Source organism: Camelus ferus, chromosome 13 (genome assembly GCF_009834535.1).
Source record: "Camelus ferus isolate YT-003-E chromosome 13, BCGSAC_Cfer_1.0, whole genome shotgun sequence".
In the NCBI taxonomy this organism is placed as follows: domain Eukaryota; kingdom Metazoa; phylum Chordata; class Mammalia; order Artiodactyla; family Camelidae; genus Camelus; species Camelus ferus.
In genome coordinates this window covers 14,688,872-14,704,781 of record NC_045708.1, presented here as the reverse complement: position 1 = coordinate 14,704,781, position 15,910 = coordinate 14,688,872, and the positions used below count along the sequence as shown (strand labels likewise).

The window sequence follows — 15,910 nt, the reverse complement described above, 5'->3', positions numbered from 1 at the left end:
AGTTTGAGGGCTAGTTCTGCCATTGATTGACCTGAGCCTCAGTTTCCCTTCTGCAAAATGAAGATAATAATTTATTGGGCTGTTTTAAGGATTCAGTGAGTTCATGAATAGGAAAGAGCTTTGACAACCAAAAAGTATGATAAGAGCCTGGAAGCTGAGGTTGGGAGTATTAAAATGACTCATCCAGGGTCCCATGGCTGATTAAAACAGGAACTAGTTTCAGGATATCTAGGATGGGGGGGACAAACCCAACCCCACCTCAGCTGCAACACACCCGAGTTCCCGTCTCCTGCCCAGGCTCTCCCTGGCCATCCCGCAGCCCAGCAAGGACCATTTCCTGGCTGTGTGATCCCCGGTCCAATTTTCTAACCTGCAAACATGGACATGCCATTTGCTTTGCTACTGCCGTGTGTTCATGGAAGGTTCTGTGTGTGGAAGAGCACCTTCCACAGGTGAAGAAGTGTCCTGGTCACGAATGAGAAGTGATGATGGTGATCGGGGGAACAGCCAGTGCAGAGTCTGGCAGTCCTCGGACTGAGCCAGGGAGGGGAGCCGCTTCAGGGCTGCACGGATGCGAATTCCAATCTCAGCAGCTCCCCTGTTTCACCAGCAGGGAACTTGGGCAAAGGACTGCATCTTTGAGTCATTTTCTTCACTTGAATAAAGGTTGTTATAAGGCTTAAAAGCATGAATGTATTTAAAGCATTTAGCAGAGTGGTTTGGTGCATAATAAATATTCAATAAATGTTAATAACTCTTAATACTATTATTACTGCTATTACAGGTATTATCTTTGGAGGATATTATTTGGAAGAGGTGAATGGAATTCTTTCCAGGATGATCTGAAAGCAGCCTTTTCCTTTTCATTCTTACTTTAAGCCTGGGTTGCAACTGGCCCCAGAAACCAAACCCCCCGCCCGCATCCCCTTGAGGACTGAACATGGACACACCTGGGTGCTCCATGAAAGGTCTTCACCCCACACCAGAGGCAGGTTCTGGCACAGTCTAGCTCAGGGTTCCTCCTGCTCTCTCAGATCAGGAAAAGAAGACTGAGAAGCACAGTGACACTGACTTAGGCGCCACCCTGGGCCTGTCCCTTCTCTGCCTCTGCTCACACTATGCCTAAGTCTAATTTGGTTTGGAGATGTCTTCCAATCTTGTGTGCCAACTCTAGTGAGTTGATAATGACTGCCTAGAGGACTGCATTTAGAAGGAACTTGAGGTTTAGAAGGAAAGAGAGCAGTGGTTGATTAGTGATGTCTGATAAGGGTGGAGGACAGGAGAGTGGCAGCATGTGTGCCAACTATTTGCCATGTATGAGCTAGAAGAGTCCTAAGGCCTTGCCTCACTCAAACAAGCCATACTTGTCAGGCAAGGTAACTGAAAGCCAAAAGAGGCAAAGAGACTTGCCTAAGGTCACAAAGCTCAAAGTGGCAGGGTTGGGATTCAAACCCAGGCCCCTCTGGTTTTCTAAGAATGCTTCTGCTAAGACTGTCATATTCTTCCTCCTAACTAGAAGAGGGGATGTCCAGGCCAAGACCCATAGTCTGGAGAACAGAAGCTGCTGTCCAATCAGGAGTGACTGTGCTAGGTCCCCTCCCTCTGAGGCATCCCACCCCACATCACTTTGCAAAACCCAGAGATGGATGGTTCTATGGGAAAAAACAGCAAGGTCCCCTGGGGGCTAGTATCCAGACAAAAATTTGAATCCAGATGCTAATCTGATTGGGCATAAGGGCATGAGACCTGATTTTGGGTCTCATCTCTACTTTCTAGCTGTGTGACCTTGAGAAAGGTCACTCAGCTTCCCTGAGCTTTATTTTTCTCCTCTATAAAATGGAGAGGATAACAAGTTAAATACAGTAAGGTCACTCAGAGTCATTAGCTCAGTTCCTGACATACAGTAAGACCTTAAGTGTTACTTGTAAGGATGAGGTCAAGAGAAAAAATTAAAACACACAGCATTGTCACAAATACTACTCAGGTGACTAAGGCAAGGGCTCTCAGATGAGCTGTTGAGAGGAACCTGTTTACCTCTGTTATCTTGATTGGCTAACTGATGCTGAAATATGAATTACTATATTTAACAATTTCAAAATTTCAAAACAATTTCAAAATTTCTCTTTTAAGTTGTTTATATCATTCATGTCACAAAGAAGGAAGCAGCCTTGGGTGGGTGGATTGGCAATGGTAGGGGATGAACATGCATATTTCCCATTTCCCAGCTGGGTGATTTGGTGCCTCAGCTTCCTCATCTGTAATGTGGGATAACAGCACTTGCCGCACAGGGCTGCTAACACTGAATGAGGAGCAATGTTATCAGGTAGAGTCTATGGACATATAATGAGCAATTGTGTGTGCAGGTGGAAATGGGAGCTCAGAAGAAACAGAGAGCTGTTACAGAAGTGCTAAGAAGGAGTGACAGAGGGGAGGGGTCTCAGAGTCAGCTGAGACACTTTCTACCCAGAATGGCAGCAGATGAGTAAGTTATTAACTCCTGTATGTTAAGAGGTCAGTAAGTCAAAGAGGGGACGGATAGAGGAAGAAAGAGACAAATGATACTCAGAGACGCCAGGTCTGACACAGTTCACTGACAGCCAGCATGAGGCCTAGAGGATTATAGGACAGGGATCTGAGGACCTTAACCTGAGGTCTGGGAGAGTACTCACCCTGCTGTTTTGTAGACAAAGTCAAAGGTGGATCAGAGAAGGCAAGAACTTGACTTAAAAAGGAATACATGTATGTATAACTGAATCACTATACTGCACATCAGAAATTAACACAACATTGTAAATCAACTATACCTCAATTAAAAAAAAAGTCACACAGCAGATTCTTTTAAATGTGGGATTTACAGGTTTGCAAATAAAAGCCTCCTAAACACTTTTTTAAAGGACATAAAATGTTTGCTGGGCTTGTCTGGCAGCTTGCAGACCTGGCCGGGTGAAGTTCACCCACCTGAATCCCAAACTGAGATTTGGGGGGATGGAGACGCTTCTCTCAGACAAGCCGCGGGTCAGGGTCTCACTACAGGTTTGCCAAGGAAATAGCCTCCCAGCCACCACCCCGCTCTCCTCCCTTCCCTGGATCGGGGCACGGTGACAGAGGCACCCAGGGGAGGGAATTGGACCCAAGGTATCCGTCCCCTGAGCCACAACTGCAGAATGGCAGGGGTGAGGGTAGGTGAGGATCAAAGACAGTGTGGAAAGTGCCTGGTACTCAGCGGGTGCTCACAGGATGCTGCTTCCCACAGAGTACGTTCCTGAACAACTCTGCAGGTGCAAGGACCAGGGGCCCTGGTCCTCAGGGCTCCCCCTTGTTCATCTTGTACCCCCAGAGCAGTTTGCTTGCAGAGACCTTCTAGAAGCTCATGCTAGGTGGCTGCCTCCAGAGCCTTCACCAGGAGCCTGAACCATGAGGCTTCCCAGCCTCCCATGCTGCCCTCAAGCTCTGACACAGCGATTTGGAGATCAGGTGCCTGCCAGTCATCACCACGCCTCGGCTCCCAGCAAAGGGGGCAGAACAGAGAGCTGTGGGTTCAGTGTGCAAGATGGTGTTTCCTATCTGTGAAGCAGACACCAATGCACAGGGCTGTTGGGAGCATTAGGTGAGGTGGCAGATGTCAAAGGAGTCCCCTCCCTGAGGGGACACTGTATTCTCTAGATTGAAGCACCCAGGGTTGCCTGTCCCCCAACAGCTGGGCCCCAGGCCCAGCTCTCTGAGTACTGACAGGCTGACGATGTCAGCCCCAAGTCTCTATAGCTCTTAGCCTCTTCCCGGGACCAGCAAAGCAGGAGGGAAGCTCTCTCCTCCAGGCAGACATGTTTCAGAGATCCCGCCAGGCCCTGGAAGAGAGACTGGTGTCCATGTGTCCCACATTCCTACCCTGAGCCCCTGGAGGGCTGGCCAAGCCTCAAGCACCTAACCCAGAAATTGGAGACTCTGAAGGCAGGCAGGAATGGCAATGAAGCAAATGGGCTGGGTGAGAGTGGGGCACAATGGGGACTGTGGAAAAGTGGACAGAGAAGCTGCTAATCAGCTCAAGCCATAGTGGCCAGACAGGATGCAGCCCAGTGTGGTCACATCTTTTGATCTTTTGAGAAAAGCCAGAAACCCTTATTTTTATGTAAAATAAAACCACCTGTTTTAGCAACACCAACAACTAAAAGTTTTAAAATCACATGGGAGTCAACAATTCCTCCACCCCCACCACTTGCTGCCTTGGGAGGGCAGTTTGTGAATATGTGAGGACCAACTGAGTAAGTTAGACCATCCCAAGTCTTAGGGATGTCCCCAACTGTTGCTCTTCAAAAGCATCCTGGCTTACAGATGAGGAGACTGAGGCTCACAGAGGGGAAGTGACTTGCCCAGGGTCACACAGGTAGGGTATCAACAGTTCAAGGACTCAAACACTGTTCCTCTAAGTTGAGGATCTTTTTCTACCAACCCACACCTGAGGTCCTCAGGTCCCTGTCCTGTAATCCTCCAGGCCTGCTGCTGGCTGTCATAGAACTGTGTCAGGCCTGGCCTCTCTGAGTACAATTTGTCTCTTTCTTCCTCCACCTGTATCCACTTTGATTTACCAGCCTCTTAACATACAGGAGTTATGTGTATCCTTCCTTGAATAATTCTTTTTTTTTTTTTTTTTTTTCAAAAAATAGATATATTAAGGATATACTATGGAAATGATACACACCAAAGTCAAGACAGTGGTTGCTTTTGGAAAGATCATGGGTGACCTTGGGCAAGCCCCTTCCCACCTCTCTGTACCTCAGTCTCCCTGATCTGCAAAGCAGCCAGTTAACAGAGAGCCTTTAAATCCCTTCCAGCTCTGAAATTCTAGGCATCTATGTCTCCTCTCTGACCAGTACTTTGTGACCTCAGATGAATATAAAATAGTAATAATAATAATAATGGGGACAGCAAGTCTATGGTAGCCAGGAAGGAACACTACAATTTTTAGTGAAACTTGACTCCTGGTTACTGGAATTCAGAAGGAATGATGGCAATAATACTCGAGCAGTTTAACCACCATCCGACAGTTAAACAAAAACACATCTGGTTTAACTTCGTTTTCCTCATCTCCTCCTCCCCCCATCCCCTACCCTCATCTCAAATTTTACCCCTTAATTTGAGAAGTCAAATTAAATGCAAACAATTGATTTCATGCCACAGTGAGGTTGAGAATTTCAGCATGGAAAACTTTAAGCATGACTTTTTTCTGGGAGCAATTATGAAATGTTGGGAGGTGGCATGAGGAGGTGGAAAAATATGGAGACTACCCTTGAATGTTCTTTGGACACTGAGCATCATAGTTGGGGGTCTACTATGAACCCAGCAGTCAGAGAGGCAAAGTGACCTGCCTTGGGTCACACAACTAGGGGTGGGAACCCAAGATGCTGACCCCAAGTCCAGTATTTTCCCTCCTGTCTAGGTCTTTGTAACCTCACAAGGCCTTCTCTCTGGCCCTATGGATCACCTGGTATTGGCGAAGAAACTGTCCCACAGAGAACATTAACTTCTCAATAACAATCACCAATTCTGGTTCAGCCCCAGCTGAACCATTCAGTGGTGAAAAATCATTTATGATGTTGCTGGCTCATTACAGCAACTCTGCAAAGTATTGTTAACCCATATTATAAATGATTTCCTCACCTGAGGCTCAGAGAGGGAAAGAAACTTGTCCAGGGTGACACAGCAGTGCTGGAAATGAACCTCCAATCTACTGCCCACAGCTGCCTTCTAAAAGTGAAGACATCTCTTTAAAAAAAAAAGAAACACACACACACACTGCACAGCCTAGCTCCACCCTGCTGAGGACGAGGACAACGACGACAAAGACGTAGCACGGAAAGCTGCGTCTGCATTCCTGTGGCCACTAGGAGATTTCTGAGTGCTGGTTCTCAGCCTAGCGTGCTCACTCTCCCCGTAATGTTCTCTTCCAGCTCTGAGTTTTGTATTAATAACTTCAGCTGGATCTATTTCAAGGTGAGAACTCCGAGCTATGCCACTGGATCCTGCCCCTGGATTGAGAGGCCTCATCCCTAAAGATGGGTGCAACAGGAGGATCACTAGAGCTGATCACCAGGGCTCCAGCCCCAGCTCCCCAGGTAGTATCTGTGTGTCTCTTGAACAAGACACTTTCCCTCTGCAGGACCAGCTTCCTCACCAGTAAAGTAAGGACTGTATCTAGCTTGCAGGGAATGTAGGATATGTAAAGCACAGGACAGGCAGGGCTTGAGTTTGGTTTCATCCCATTTAAACAGAGGCAGAGGGCAGAAGGCACTGCTGAGAAAACAGCCCCAGGCCTGTTCCCAGCAAGGAGCTCCAGGCTCCTGGCCAAGGCTGTGTGTAGGGTAATAGGAGATGGCACCTGAGTGTAGGCAAGGAGATCACCATGCCACTCTACAGCCCAACCCATCAGGGAATGGACAAGACCTAGGAGAAGGTGGGTGACAGGTTTCCAGGGTTCAGAGGCAGTGATATAACCCTACACCCAGTCTCAGGGTTGCACTTTTCTGCTGAGATTAGAGCTGATTATAGCCAATATTTTCTTAAGCACAGGCACCAGCTAAACACTTTGCATACATAGATCATATTTGGACATCACTGCTGGTAAGTACTATTTATTGATCTTCTCAGCTTAAAGGAGGAGACTGAGGCACAACAGGGAACAGAACTTGTCCAAGGTCAACAGCCAGGTTGCTCTTCTATGAGTGAAAACCAAAGGTTGGCCGACCAACTTTACCCGTGTTATTGCATTTTAATCTCCTTCCTTGTGAATTGCTTGATTCCAATTCCAAAATATCCATTTCAGAGCCTGAAAAAATTGTCATGTGAATGTCCAAATGTCTGTTTAATTTACTGCTGCATTCCTAGCACCTAGAACAGGGTTTGGCACAAAGTTTAACAAACTTTTGTTGAATGAAGATAGCATTTTGTTTCTGGCCTCAGTTCAGTTTTATTCCTCACAATAGTCTTATGAGCGTGGCATACTCCCCATTTTGCAGGTGGGGCCACAGACACCGACAGGGGCCATCATCCAAGCCTGTCTTACTCCAGGGACTGGAAGGTTAAGCAGCTGTGTTCAGGGGCCTTTTCTGCTTAGGGAGTTCAGAGGCATGAAGTTTAAGAAGACGAAAGGAAGCAGAAGGCCAAGGTGAGCAGGGGTGGGGAGTGGAGTGGGTGGGGGTGGGAAGGAATAAAGATTTGAAGAGGGCAGGTCTAGCATGCATGTGGTGGTGGGGCATATAAGATTGAACACTGGACAGGCCAGAAGGAAGAACCAAGGCTCAGCCCCTCATCTCTTGGGCAGTACAGTGGAAGTGGGAGATGAAGGTTGCAGGGTTTAGAGTCTGGGTTCAAATCCTAGTCTCACACTTGCTTAACTTCCCCAAGCCTCAGTTTCCCCATTTGTAAATGAGATGATGCATGTGAAGTACTGGGGTGGGCCCGGCACCCAGTAGGTGGTCAATAAACAATTGCTGTCATCTTTACTGGTGTGGGAGCCAAGCCCTTGACCCCCTGGGAAGCGTGGCCCACCTGGGGCTCTTTTTTTCCAGGGCCCAAAGGCCCCTTCTAGCTTAAGAATTGCCCCTCTTTTGATCTCCTGGGTTTTCCCTCTTCACCCACAGGCCTTTGTAAAGACCCCCTCACCAATCCCATTCTGCGTAGGAAAAAGGTCAAAAGGGACAACGTGGGGGAAAGTACAGGACTTTCCTTAGCTTCCCACCCTGCCAATGTTACTATGCATTTAACCCTTTCTTATCAAGACTGGGCATGGGCACTAACCCTGGGCAATCAGCTCACTTGCACACGTCCAGAGGTGGATCGCAGACTCCCTCAGCTTCAGGAGCTCCAGAACCGTGCCCTATGGCTGCTGTGCCCACCTCCAACTCCCAGACATCAACACGCCCGTTATCGTCCCTTCCCGCCCCCCAACCCCGCCTCCCTGCGACTCTTGACCCGAGATTCTCCTTCCCTTTAATTCTCCTAGCTCTGGCCCAAACTCCTTTGGAACCGCCCCACCTCCCCCGGCAAAAAGACCAACCCCTGCCCTGTGGGGGCGCCGTAGCATGGGTCAACCTGAGTCTCTTGATCTTGGATCAAGGGGGTACCACAGAAGCTGCTCAGGCACGGGACACCAGGAGGAGGTGCCTAGACTGAAGGTGAGGAGTCTCCGGCAGCAGCCCGGGCGGCAGGAGACCCCAGGACTGCAGAAGCGGTTACGAACGCGGTCCCCTTAGCTCGCCGGCTCCGCGTGCGCTACGTCCAACTTCCAGCCGGGTCCAGCACGCCAGCAGGAAGCCTCGGATGCGCGCGAGTGCGGGAGCGGGACAGGTGGCTGAGGGTTCCAAATGGGCTGCCTTGGGCAGTGTGGGGACGTGGAGGTCCCTGCCCTGCCATTGATATCCAACCTCGCCACCATCCCCTGGCGAGCAGAAGATGTGGGAGGGGCCGGGGATCGACCACTTCCCCGGGAGTCCCGGGCGCCCGGGGACCAGAGTGGAGTCCTTACCTGCGCAGAGTTCGTGGGTGAAGGCCTGTCCTGGCACAAGTGGCGTGACTCGGTGCCCTGGGACCTAGGTCGCGGAGTGGCGGGAGCCGGACGCTGCCGGGTCCACCTCCCCCGCGGCCTTATAAAGGCGGCCGCGGGGCCCGAGCACGGCCCGGGCAGCCCTCCCCTCCCACCTCCACCCCCGCCCCCGCCCCCGGCCCGGGCTCCGGCCCTCCCCTCCCCCGCCCCGCCCCGCCCCCGGCCCCGAGTCCTGCCGTCTGGTCCCGGCGCGCGGCCAGGGCGCCCCCTGCCGGGGAACGGGACAACCTCTCACTGCTTCCCGCGCCCTGGCTGGGCTGGGGCACCGCGCTGGGTTGGGGCGGGAGAGGGTGCTGCCGCCTCCGCGCTCTGCCGCCCCCGCCGCTCTCGGGCTCTCTCCGCCTCCTGGCTTCCCCGCGCAGCCACCTCCCTCCCCCGGAGCTCCGGCTCTGATTCCATCTCCGTCTCTTTGTGGTTGTCTTTATCTTTGGCTTCAACTTCCTTCTGTGTCTCTTTGTAGCTCTCTTTCTCGCGCCTTGTCTTGTTTGGCCCTCTCTGTGCATCTTGGCTCTTTGTCCGTCAACCTATAGGTCTCTTTTTGAGGTCTCTTTCCATCTCTGCCCACGTGTCCCTCTCTCCGTCTCTGTCCACCTGTGTCTCTGGCTCTCCTCCCTGTCCCCTCTCTCCTTCCCACTGCAGACCGGACCACTGGCCTGTTCCATTTCTCCTCTACCCTTGGGCTGTCTCCTTTGCTAGAGCCCCAGGAAGTAGAGGGAGATGTAGGAGGGGTGGCTTTGGGGAGGTGAGCCTCGCCTAGGCGGGACCACCTTTCTTAGAAACTATTTCCTCTTTTCTCGTTAGAGCCAACCAGGGTTGCTGCAGACTGCATCGTAGCCAGAGCCCCAGGACCTGCCTCCTGGGTCAGGAAGAGGAAGCCTACACTTCCTAAGCAGTGGAGTCTAACAGCCCAGGTTCAAGACTCCACCCTCCTGACCTTGGGCAAATCACTTGAGCCCTGTGGCCTGGCCTGCCCTTTAATAGGCAGACATCATCTCCCCTGGCTTACCTTACCACGTTCTGAGAGGCAGGTTAATATGAGACACTGGTCTACAAGCGTACAGGAAATATTAAAGTTCTAGATAAAGAGACGGAGGGCAGAAGGAGACTAAGGCCAGAACAGAGCGGAGAAGGTGTCGACACCAGCAGAACTGGTACCAGCCCAGAATTCTCTCTTTTACCTACTCCATGCCAGCTCAGGGCCAGACATCTTGCATACATTATCTCCCAACAGCCCCATTTTAGAGATGAGGAAACAGAGGCCTAAAGAAAGCCCGCAGGTGGTTTGTCAGTATGATTGGAACCAGAACTGGGGCCTGGTGCCAGAAACCAAAAATGCCTTTGTAATTCTTTTCCTTTTTTCTTGTATTTTTAGCAACAGATACTGCTGCTTTATTTACAGGAGTGACGTGAAGTTTCCTTTTGGACATAAGTTTATGTTTTTAAAAAGCAGATCAAAACATTGAGAAAACATTTATTTATGTATTTAATGGATCAGGTTATTATGGCAAAAATCACGGAGGTGGTAAGTGAATCGAGTTCAGGCAACAATACTTTTGCGTAAGAAATTGTGGGTGAAAGCAGAACAGAGCCCCACTGCTGGGAGAGGTTGTGTAATTGCCCACAAACTCCAAGAAAGGGTTTACAGATATGAAGAGGCTTGAGATAGTATCATCATCAGTGAGCCAGGGGCAAATCCCCAGGCATGAGAAGTCTGCCTGCGCAGCCTGGACAGAGGCTGGGAGACCAGGGCAACAGGAAGGTGGGAGGACCCCATTTCACCTATCATGGGCCCCCATGCCTGCCCCTGACTTCCAATCTCCCCAAAGCTATGCGGGATAGACACTCTTGGTTGCACTATGTGGCCAGCATTGGCCCCTCTGGGTGATTTTCCCGCAGGTATCCCCTCCACTACCACCTTGGACGTCCAGGGATCGGTTATGAGCAAGAGTGACCACTGCCTTGCCAGCCCTGCCACCTTCCTCCCTCCCTCCTCTTACTGTACTCCTAGGCTCTCTCCTCCAAGAATTCAACCAAGGTGGGGTCACCCAGCAGCCATTGCCTCCCCTGCTCCCTAGATGCACCCCTCCTGGTACTGTCGACACAGCAGGAAGGATGCCTAGACCGGAAACCGGGGGCCCCCATGTTCCAGCTCTGCCCTAGTTTCCTGCGTGAGCTGAGCAAGTCACTTTCCCTGTCTAGGCTCAGATTCCCTCTGGCTGGTTGGACTGAACAATCTCTAGGATTCCAGGATTCCAGGACCACGCGACTGTTAGAAAATAGTTCATCACATTAGGTTTCTCTGCATCTGCACATACCATGTCTCTGGGGGTTTGTTTCCTTTTTGAAAAATAAGCAGATCAGACTGCTTGACCTCCAAGCTCCCTTTGTTCTAAGAGCTGATGACCTCATTTTATTCTTACAACAGTTTCGTAAGGTTGACCGGCAGACATTTATAATCCCTGTTAGAGATGAGGAAACCGAAGGCCAGAGTTACCCAATGGTCTGGGATGGAGCCAGAGCTTTTTCTCCTCATTTATTTGTTCCTCATTTATTAAGTGTATGCCATGAGCCGTGTGCCATGAGCCCCGTGCCTTGAACAAGGCCTGAAGCTCACCAGGCATCAGAAGCTGAGTTAGAGTTGAAAAGAAAATTTTCTCTTTTCCGCTGACCCTGGGGAGGCTCTGCAGGGAGAGTTCCTGAGATGGAGAGCAGAGGGGTGTCAGGTCCCCAGAGTGAAGGATGCAGGAGAAAGGATGGAGAGAAAAAACAAAACCCCAAAGCCTATTTATGGGGGACAGGGCAGAGTCAGCTCTGACCCAGGGCTGGAGGATAGCGTGCCTGAAATCGAGGTGGATATTTAAAGAGGAGGGGGTCTGGAAACCCTTGGTCTCTTTTGAGCCTTGGATTTGAGAGATCATTTTATGGTCAAGCCCAAGTATAAACTCAAGTTTCAGCCATCTGACTCCCAGAGCCACCTTCAGCCTCTCCTTCAACTCAGTAAAACAAGGAGATGGAAGGGACCAAGAAAGCTGAGGCAATACCATTAAACCAATGGTGCAGCTGCCCAGCTTCCCGAACACCAACTTTGTGTGAGGAGCTACTCTAAGTGCTTTGTACATTTTAACCTCACAACAACTCGACAGACTAGGGACTTTTATTCCCACTTTACCAATGAGGAAACTGAGGCATATACGAGCTGTCACTTGCGGATGTGCCCACCAGCCTGTTGCAAAGCCCGTTACAGGCCAGATCTCATTCACTCCTCTTTGCAAGGTGAGGCATTAACGTCATTAACGTCATCCTCCCTTTTCAGATGAAGAAGCTCTCAGCTCAGAGAAGTTTAACAACTTTATCCATTTGACACATATTTATTGGATGCCTGCTCTGTGCCAGGCACTGCGCTAGGATCTGGGGACACAAGTGAACAAAACCAAGATGTCTGTCCTCATGGAACTGACGTTCTAGTCAGGGAAGACAGAAAAGAAACAATAAGTGTTATAATTAAGTAAATAATACGGTAAATAAGAAGATGATAAGGGAATAAATAAAGAGCTAGAGCAGATATAAGAGGAGTGCCGGGGTGGAGGGGGCAGATTGTGGCATCAAACAGGGAGTTCGAAGAGGGAAGATGAGATTGGAGGGAAGTTGGAAGGTGAGAGAGAGCCTGCCTGAGACCACCCAGATAGTCAGGGAAGAACCCTGGCTGCCTGGATTTAAGGCCTGGGCTTTTGAGCAGTGCACGACATGCCCTCCCAGGATCAGCTCTCACCCCCAAGCCTCTCCCAGCCCTGTCTTTAGCCCCAGTCCTAGACTTAGTCCCCCTAATCCTGCCCCAGCCTTGAGCCATCCCATCTTCAGCCTCGCCCTTGCTCAGCCCTCATCTTCTCTCTCTCAGGCAGTACTAACCCTGGTGTCTCGTCACACCTACAGCCCCATCCGCGGTCCCACCCCCTACTCCCAGCAGTCAGTCCCATGCCCAGTACCCTAAGAACTGGCTAGAGGGTGTCCTCCAGCCCTGGCTGCACTTAAAGGAAGCCTTCCTCACAAAGGCCTGAAGAGACTGCTCTGTGAGAAAACTTCATTGTCCAAGGAACAATATCCTCATTTTGTCCTTTATTTCTAAAGGGATTTGTGAGCAGTCTCCAAGCTCCAAGAGGGAGCATGTTGCTTCCTATTCTCAGCCCTGGAGAAGGCTGCAGGCCAAGAGGAAGAAGGGTCAGGGCTGTCTGCTGGGGGCTGGATTCCAGAGGCCAGAGCAGGTTCAGGCAGGCCCAGCCGCGGCAGTCCCGTGGCATTTTCAGAATGGAGGCAGGCAGGAAGCCATCCCTAATAAGTAGGAAGAGAGTTTGGCTGAACCTAGGATGGCAGAGAGATTCCCCCACCCCACCCTCCACCCCCAACCAGGGCTTTTATCATCTTTGATGAAAGGTTCCCAAAGATTCACCCAGCCTCCTGGCTGTGCATTGACCTGTGCATCCGTCTCCCTGTCTTTGATGGACACATCTGAAATGAGCCTTGGAGATGCTCTCCTGGGAGCTACATCACTTTATCATCCCCCTTCTTGTTAGATGCAGATTCAGGGACCTGAGGCTACTTTAGGGTTTGGACCAGGGCAGGCTGATATTGGCCAGATTGGGGATTACTTTAGCAATGTTTTATTTCATTTTTGGTGGGCGGGGGGAGAATTAGGTTTATTTATTTATTATTAGAGTAGGTACTGGAGATTGAACCCAGGACCTCATACATGCTAAGCATGTGCTCTATTACTTGGGCTATACCCTCCCCCACTTTAGCAATGTTCTGAAAGGCTTAGTAAGTGTCCGATCTATTTGCTCCTAGCCAAATACATAGAGACCTTATCACATCTTTGTGTCCAGAGCATGACCTGGGGATATCCATCTCCTGACAACTGGCCTTGGACTCAGTACACCCCTCTGCCCTCGGTGTAATGAATGGCTTCTTTGGCATGTAGAGAGATACTGCTAACTGGCCTTTTGTCTGCAGTCTGCATCCCATCAGAGGCGTGAGAGGAGGAGCTGGATCTCTTTGTCAGACGAAGAATGCTTAATGGGATGTGCTTGGGAAGGACCTGAGGGGTCTTCAGTTTTATCTCCCGCTAAGTCCCCCACCTCTTGGCCTCTGCTTACTCTAAATATAGCTGGGTGTGGAGAATTCAGCTTTTTGGCTGGAATCCTGGACTCGCTGTCAGTTTGGATCACAGGCTTCAGATCTAAAGTACTTCTCTTAGCAAAACCCTAGTTCTTCTTTTTCTTCTTTTAAACAGGCCTATTTCAAAAGGCATTATGTCTCTTTCTTGTAGGAATTTACTAATGACCACAAGAAATGAGAAAGCATTCCAAAATCCTGAAATTTTCCCACAAGTCTCATGTATGAGCAGCCTTGGAGGCACTTGCTTGGAATTCTAAGATTCAAAAGACCACGGCCTAACCGGCTCCTTCACCACCAGCTGTTTCAGAGCCACCACCTTCCCAGCCAGAAGCCTTGGCCCCTTCTATGCTCTCCCTGCCTCCTCAGCCCCACAGGTTCTGCACCATAGGGTCTACCGTTTGCAACATCCCACTGCGAGTGCTAGTCCCTATTTCCTTATCAGTTAGGAAGTTGTAAGTAACAAAATCCAACTTCTCAAACTTGTTTTGAAAATAAAGGAAATTTGTTGGCTCATGAAACAGAAAAGACTACACATTCAGGAGAGGCTTTCCCAGTGGCTCAGTGATAGAATCAGGACCTGGTTTCCCTCTCTATTTCTCAGCTCCTCTTCCTCCCACTTGGCCCCAGTCTCACTCAGGTGGAGATTCCCAGTTGACAAAATATGGAAATCTATTTCCCCAAACACACACAAGTCTTGGAATTAAGTCTCGTGGAACAAACCTCCGTCATGGTCTCCCTAATCCAGTCACTGCAGTGATTGATTTAAGTTGATCCAGGCCCACCTGTGGAGATAGGATAAGGTCCAACCTACCCAATCTGCTTAAAAAGAAGAGGGGATTGGGTGTGGGGAGGCAGCTCACAAATGTCCCCCATACATGGCTTTAGGACTTAGGGAAGAACTCACACTCTTGCATTTGTGGGCTTTGTATTTGCCAAAGCACTATGAAGTAAATAATAAAATAATTGTATATGTGTAAAGTATGATGTGTTTTTAAATACGTGAATCATCTATTTTCATACTAGAAAGTTTAAATACAAAAAAGGAAAAGAAAATTAAAATACCTTGTAGTCTCATCACACAGAGATATCCCATTTAACACCTTGATATTTATCTTTCCCAATTTAAAAACAAAATAAAACAAAGCAAAAACTCAAAAGGCTGGGATCACAGAATACAGAATGAAGGTCCCTGCTTTTTTCATTTAATATATAAACATTTTCCCATGATCCCATTTTCTCCTTTGGGTAGGTAGGGGTTATTACAATCCCCATTTTATGAATAATGAATCTGAGGCTTGGAGATTAAGTCAGGAGCAGGCAGCCAGCATGCGGTTCCCAGCCCAGGCCCTAACCATGGTGGCTCACAGTCTCCAAATGGGAGAAAGGATGCCCTGCTGGTCATTCAGGAAGTGCCCAAAAGCGACTCTGGAAGATGAGTAGTGGGTTTAATGTTTACCACCCCAAAGTGCAGTGTCATGGAAACCCAGGGACTCTGGACTCTCCCTTTCCCTCTGGGGTGGGGATGGGCAGAGCCAGGGGGCAGAGGGCAAATACTCCATCTCAGATGCCAACTCCTGAAGCTCCAGTTTTCTGTGTGGGTGCAGAGCTGGAGTGGGCATATGATGGGGGCACTCAGAAGTCCTGAGCCTCCATGTGCCAGCAGTCTCAACTGAAAAAGCTGTCGTAATGTACAATGGCCCTGACTCTGAAGCCAGACCACCTGTGCTCAAAACTGGCTCCACTAGCTGTGTGACATTGAGCAAGTAAAACAGTTTCTTTAGCTGTGAAATGGGAATAATAATATATAGCATATAGAGTTGTTGAGGGGTTTAAATAAAATAATCCATATAAACCCCTTGGGAGAGTGTATATGGCACATAATAAGCATTCTATAACTATTAATATTATTATACCTATTAGATGTATATATACTAATGCATATTCGAATTGTAGGTAATAGAAAACCACTCCTGCTGGACTAACAGAAAAGAGGAATTTATTAAAGGGAGGTTTGTCTGTGACAGCCAAGGGCAGGGATGCAGCCAGGGTTCCAGAAGAGAGTAGAAGCAGGCGTATATTTGCAGGAGGAGATGTTCAAAAGCCTTTGTATTCAATTCTTTTTATTTTATTGAGGTATAGCTGATG

At 49.3% G+C, this 15,910-nt stretch overlaps 1 protein-coding gene across 2 annotated transcripts in view; it reads right to left on the bottom strand.

Moving 5' to 3' along the window:
* ALPL (alkaline phosphatase, biomineralization associated) overlaps nucleotides 1-8,699 on the bottom strand; it is a 54,441-nt gene extending 45,742 nt beyond the window's left edge. The window contains exons 1-2 of one of the 2 annotated variants that reach the window (XM_032495377.1): nucleotides 8,519-8,699; nucleotides 5,656-5,742 (exon numbers count right to left, since the gene is read on the bottom strand). The gene's annotated coding sequence lies outside the window, so the exon portion shown is untranslated. The remainder of the gene's footprint in view (nucleotides 1-5,655; nucleotides 5,743-8,518) is intronic. The other variant, XM_032495376.1, reaches the window with a different exon arrangement.
* Between the last annotated feature and the right edge of the window lie 7,211 nt (nucleotides 8,700-15,910).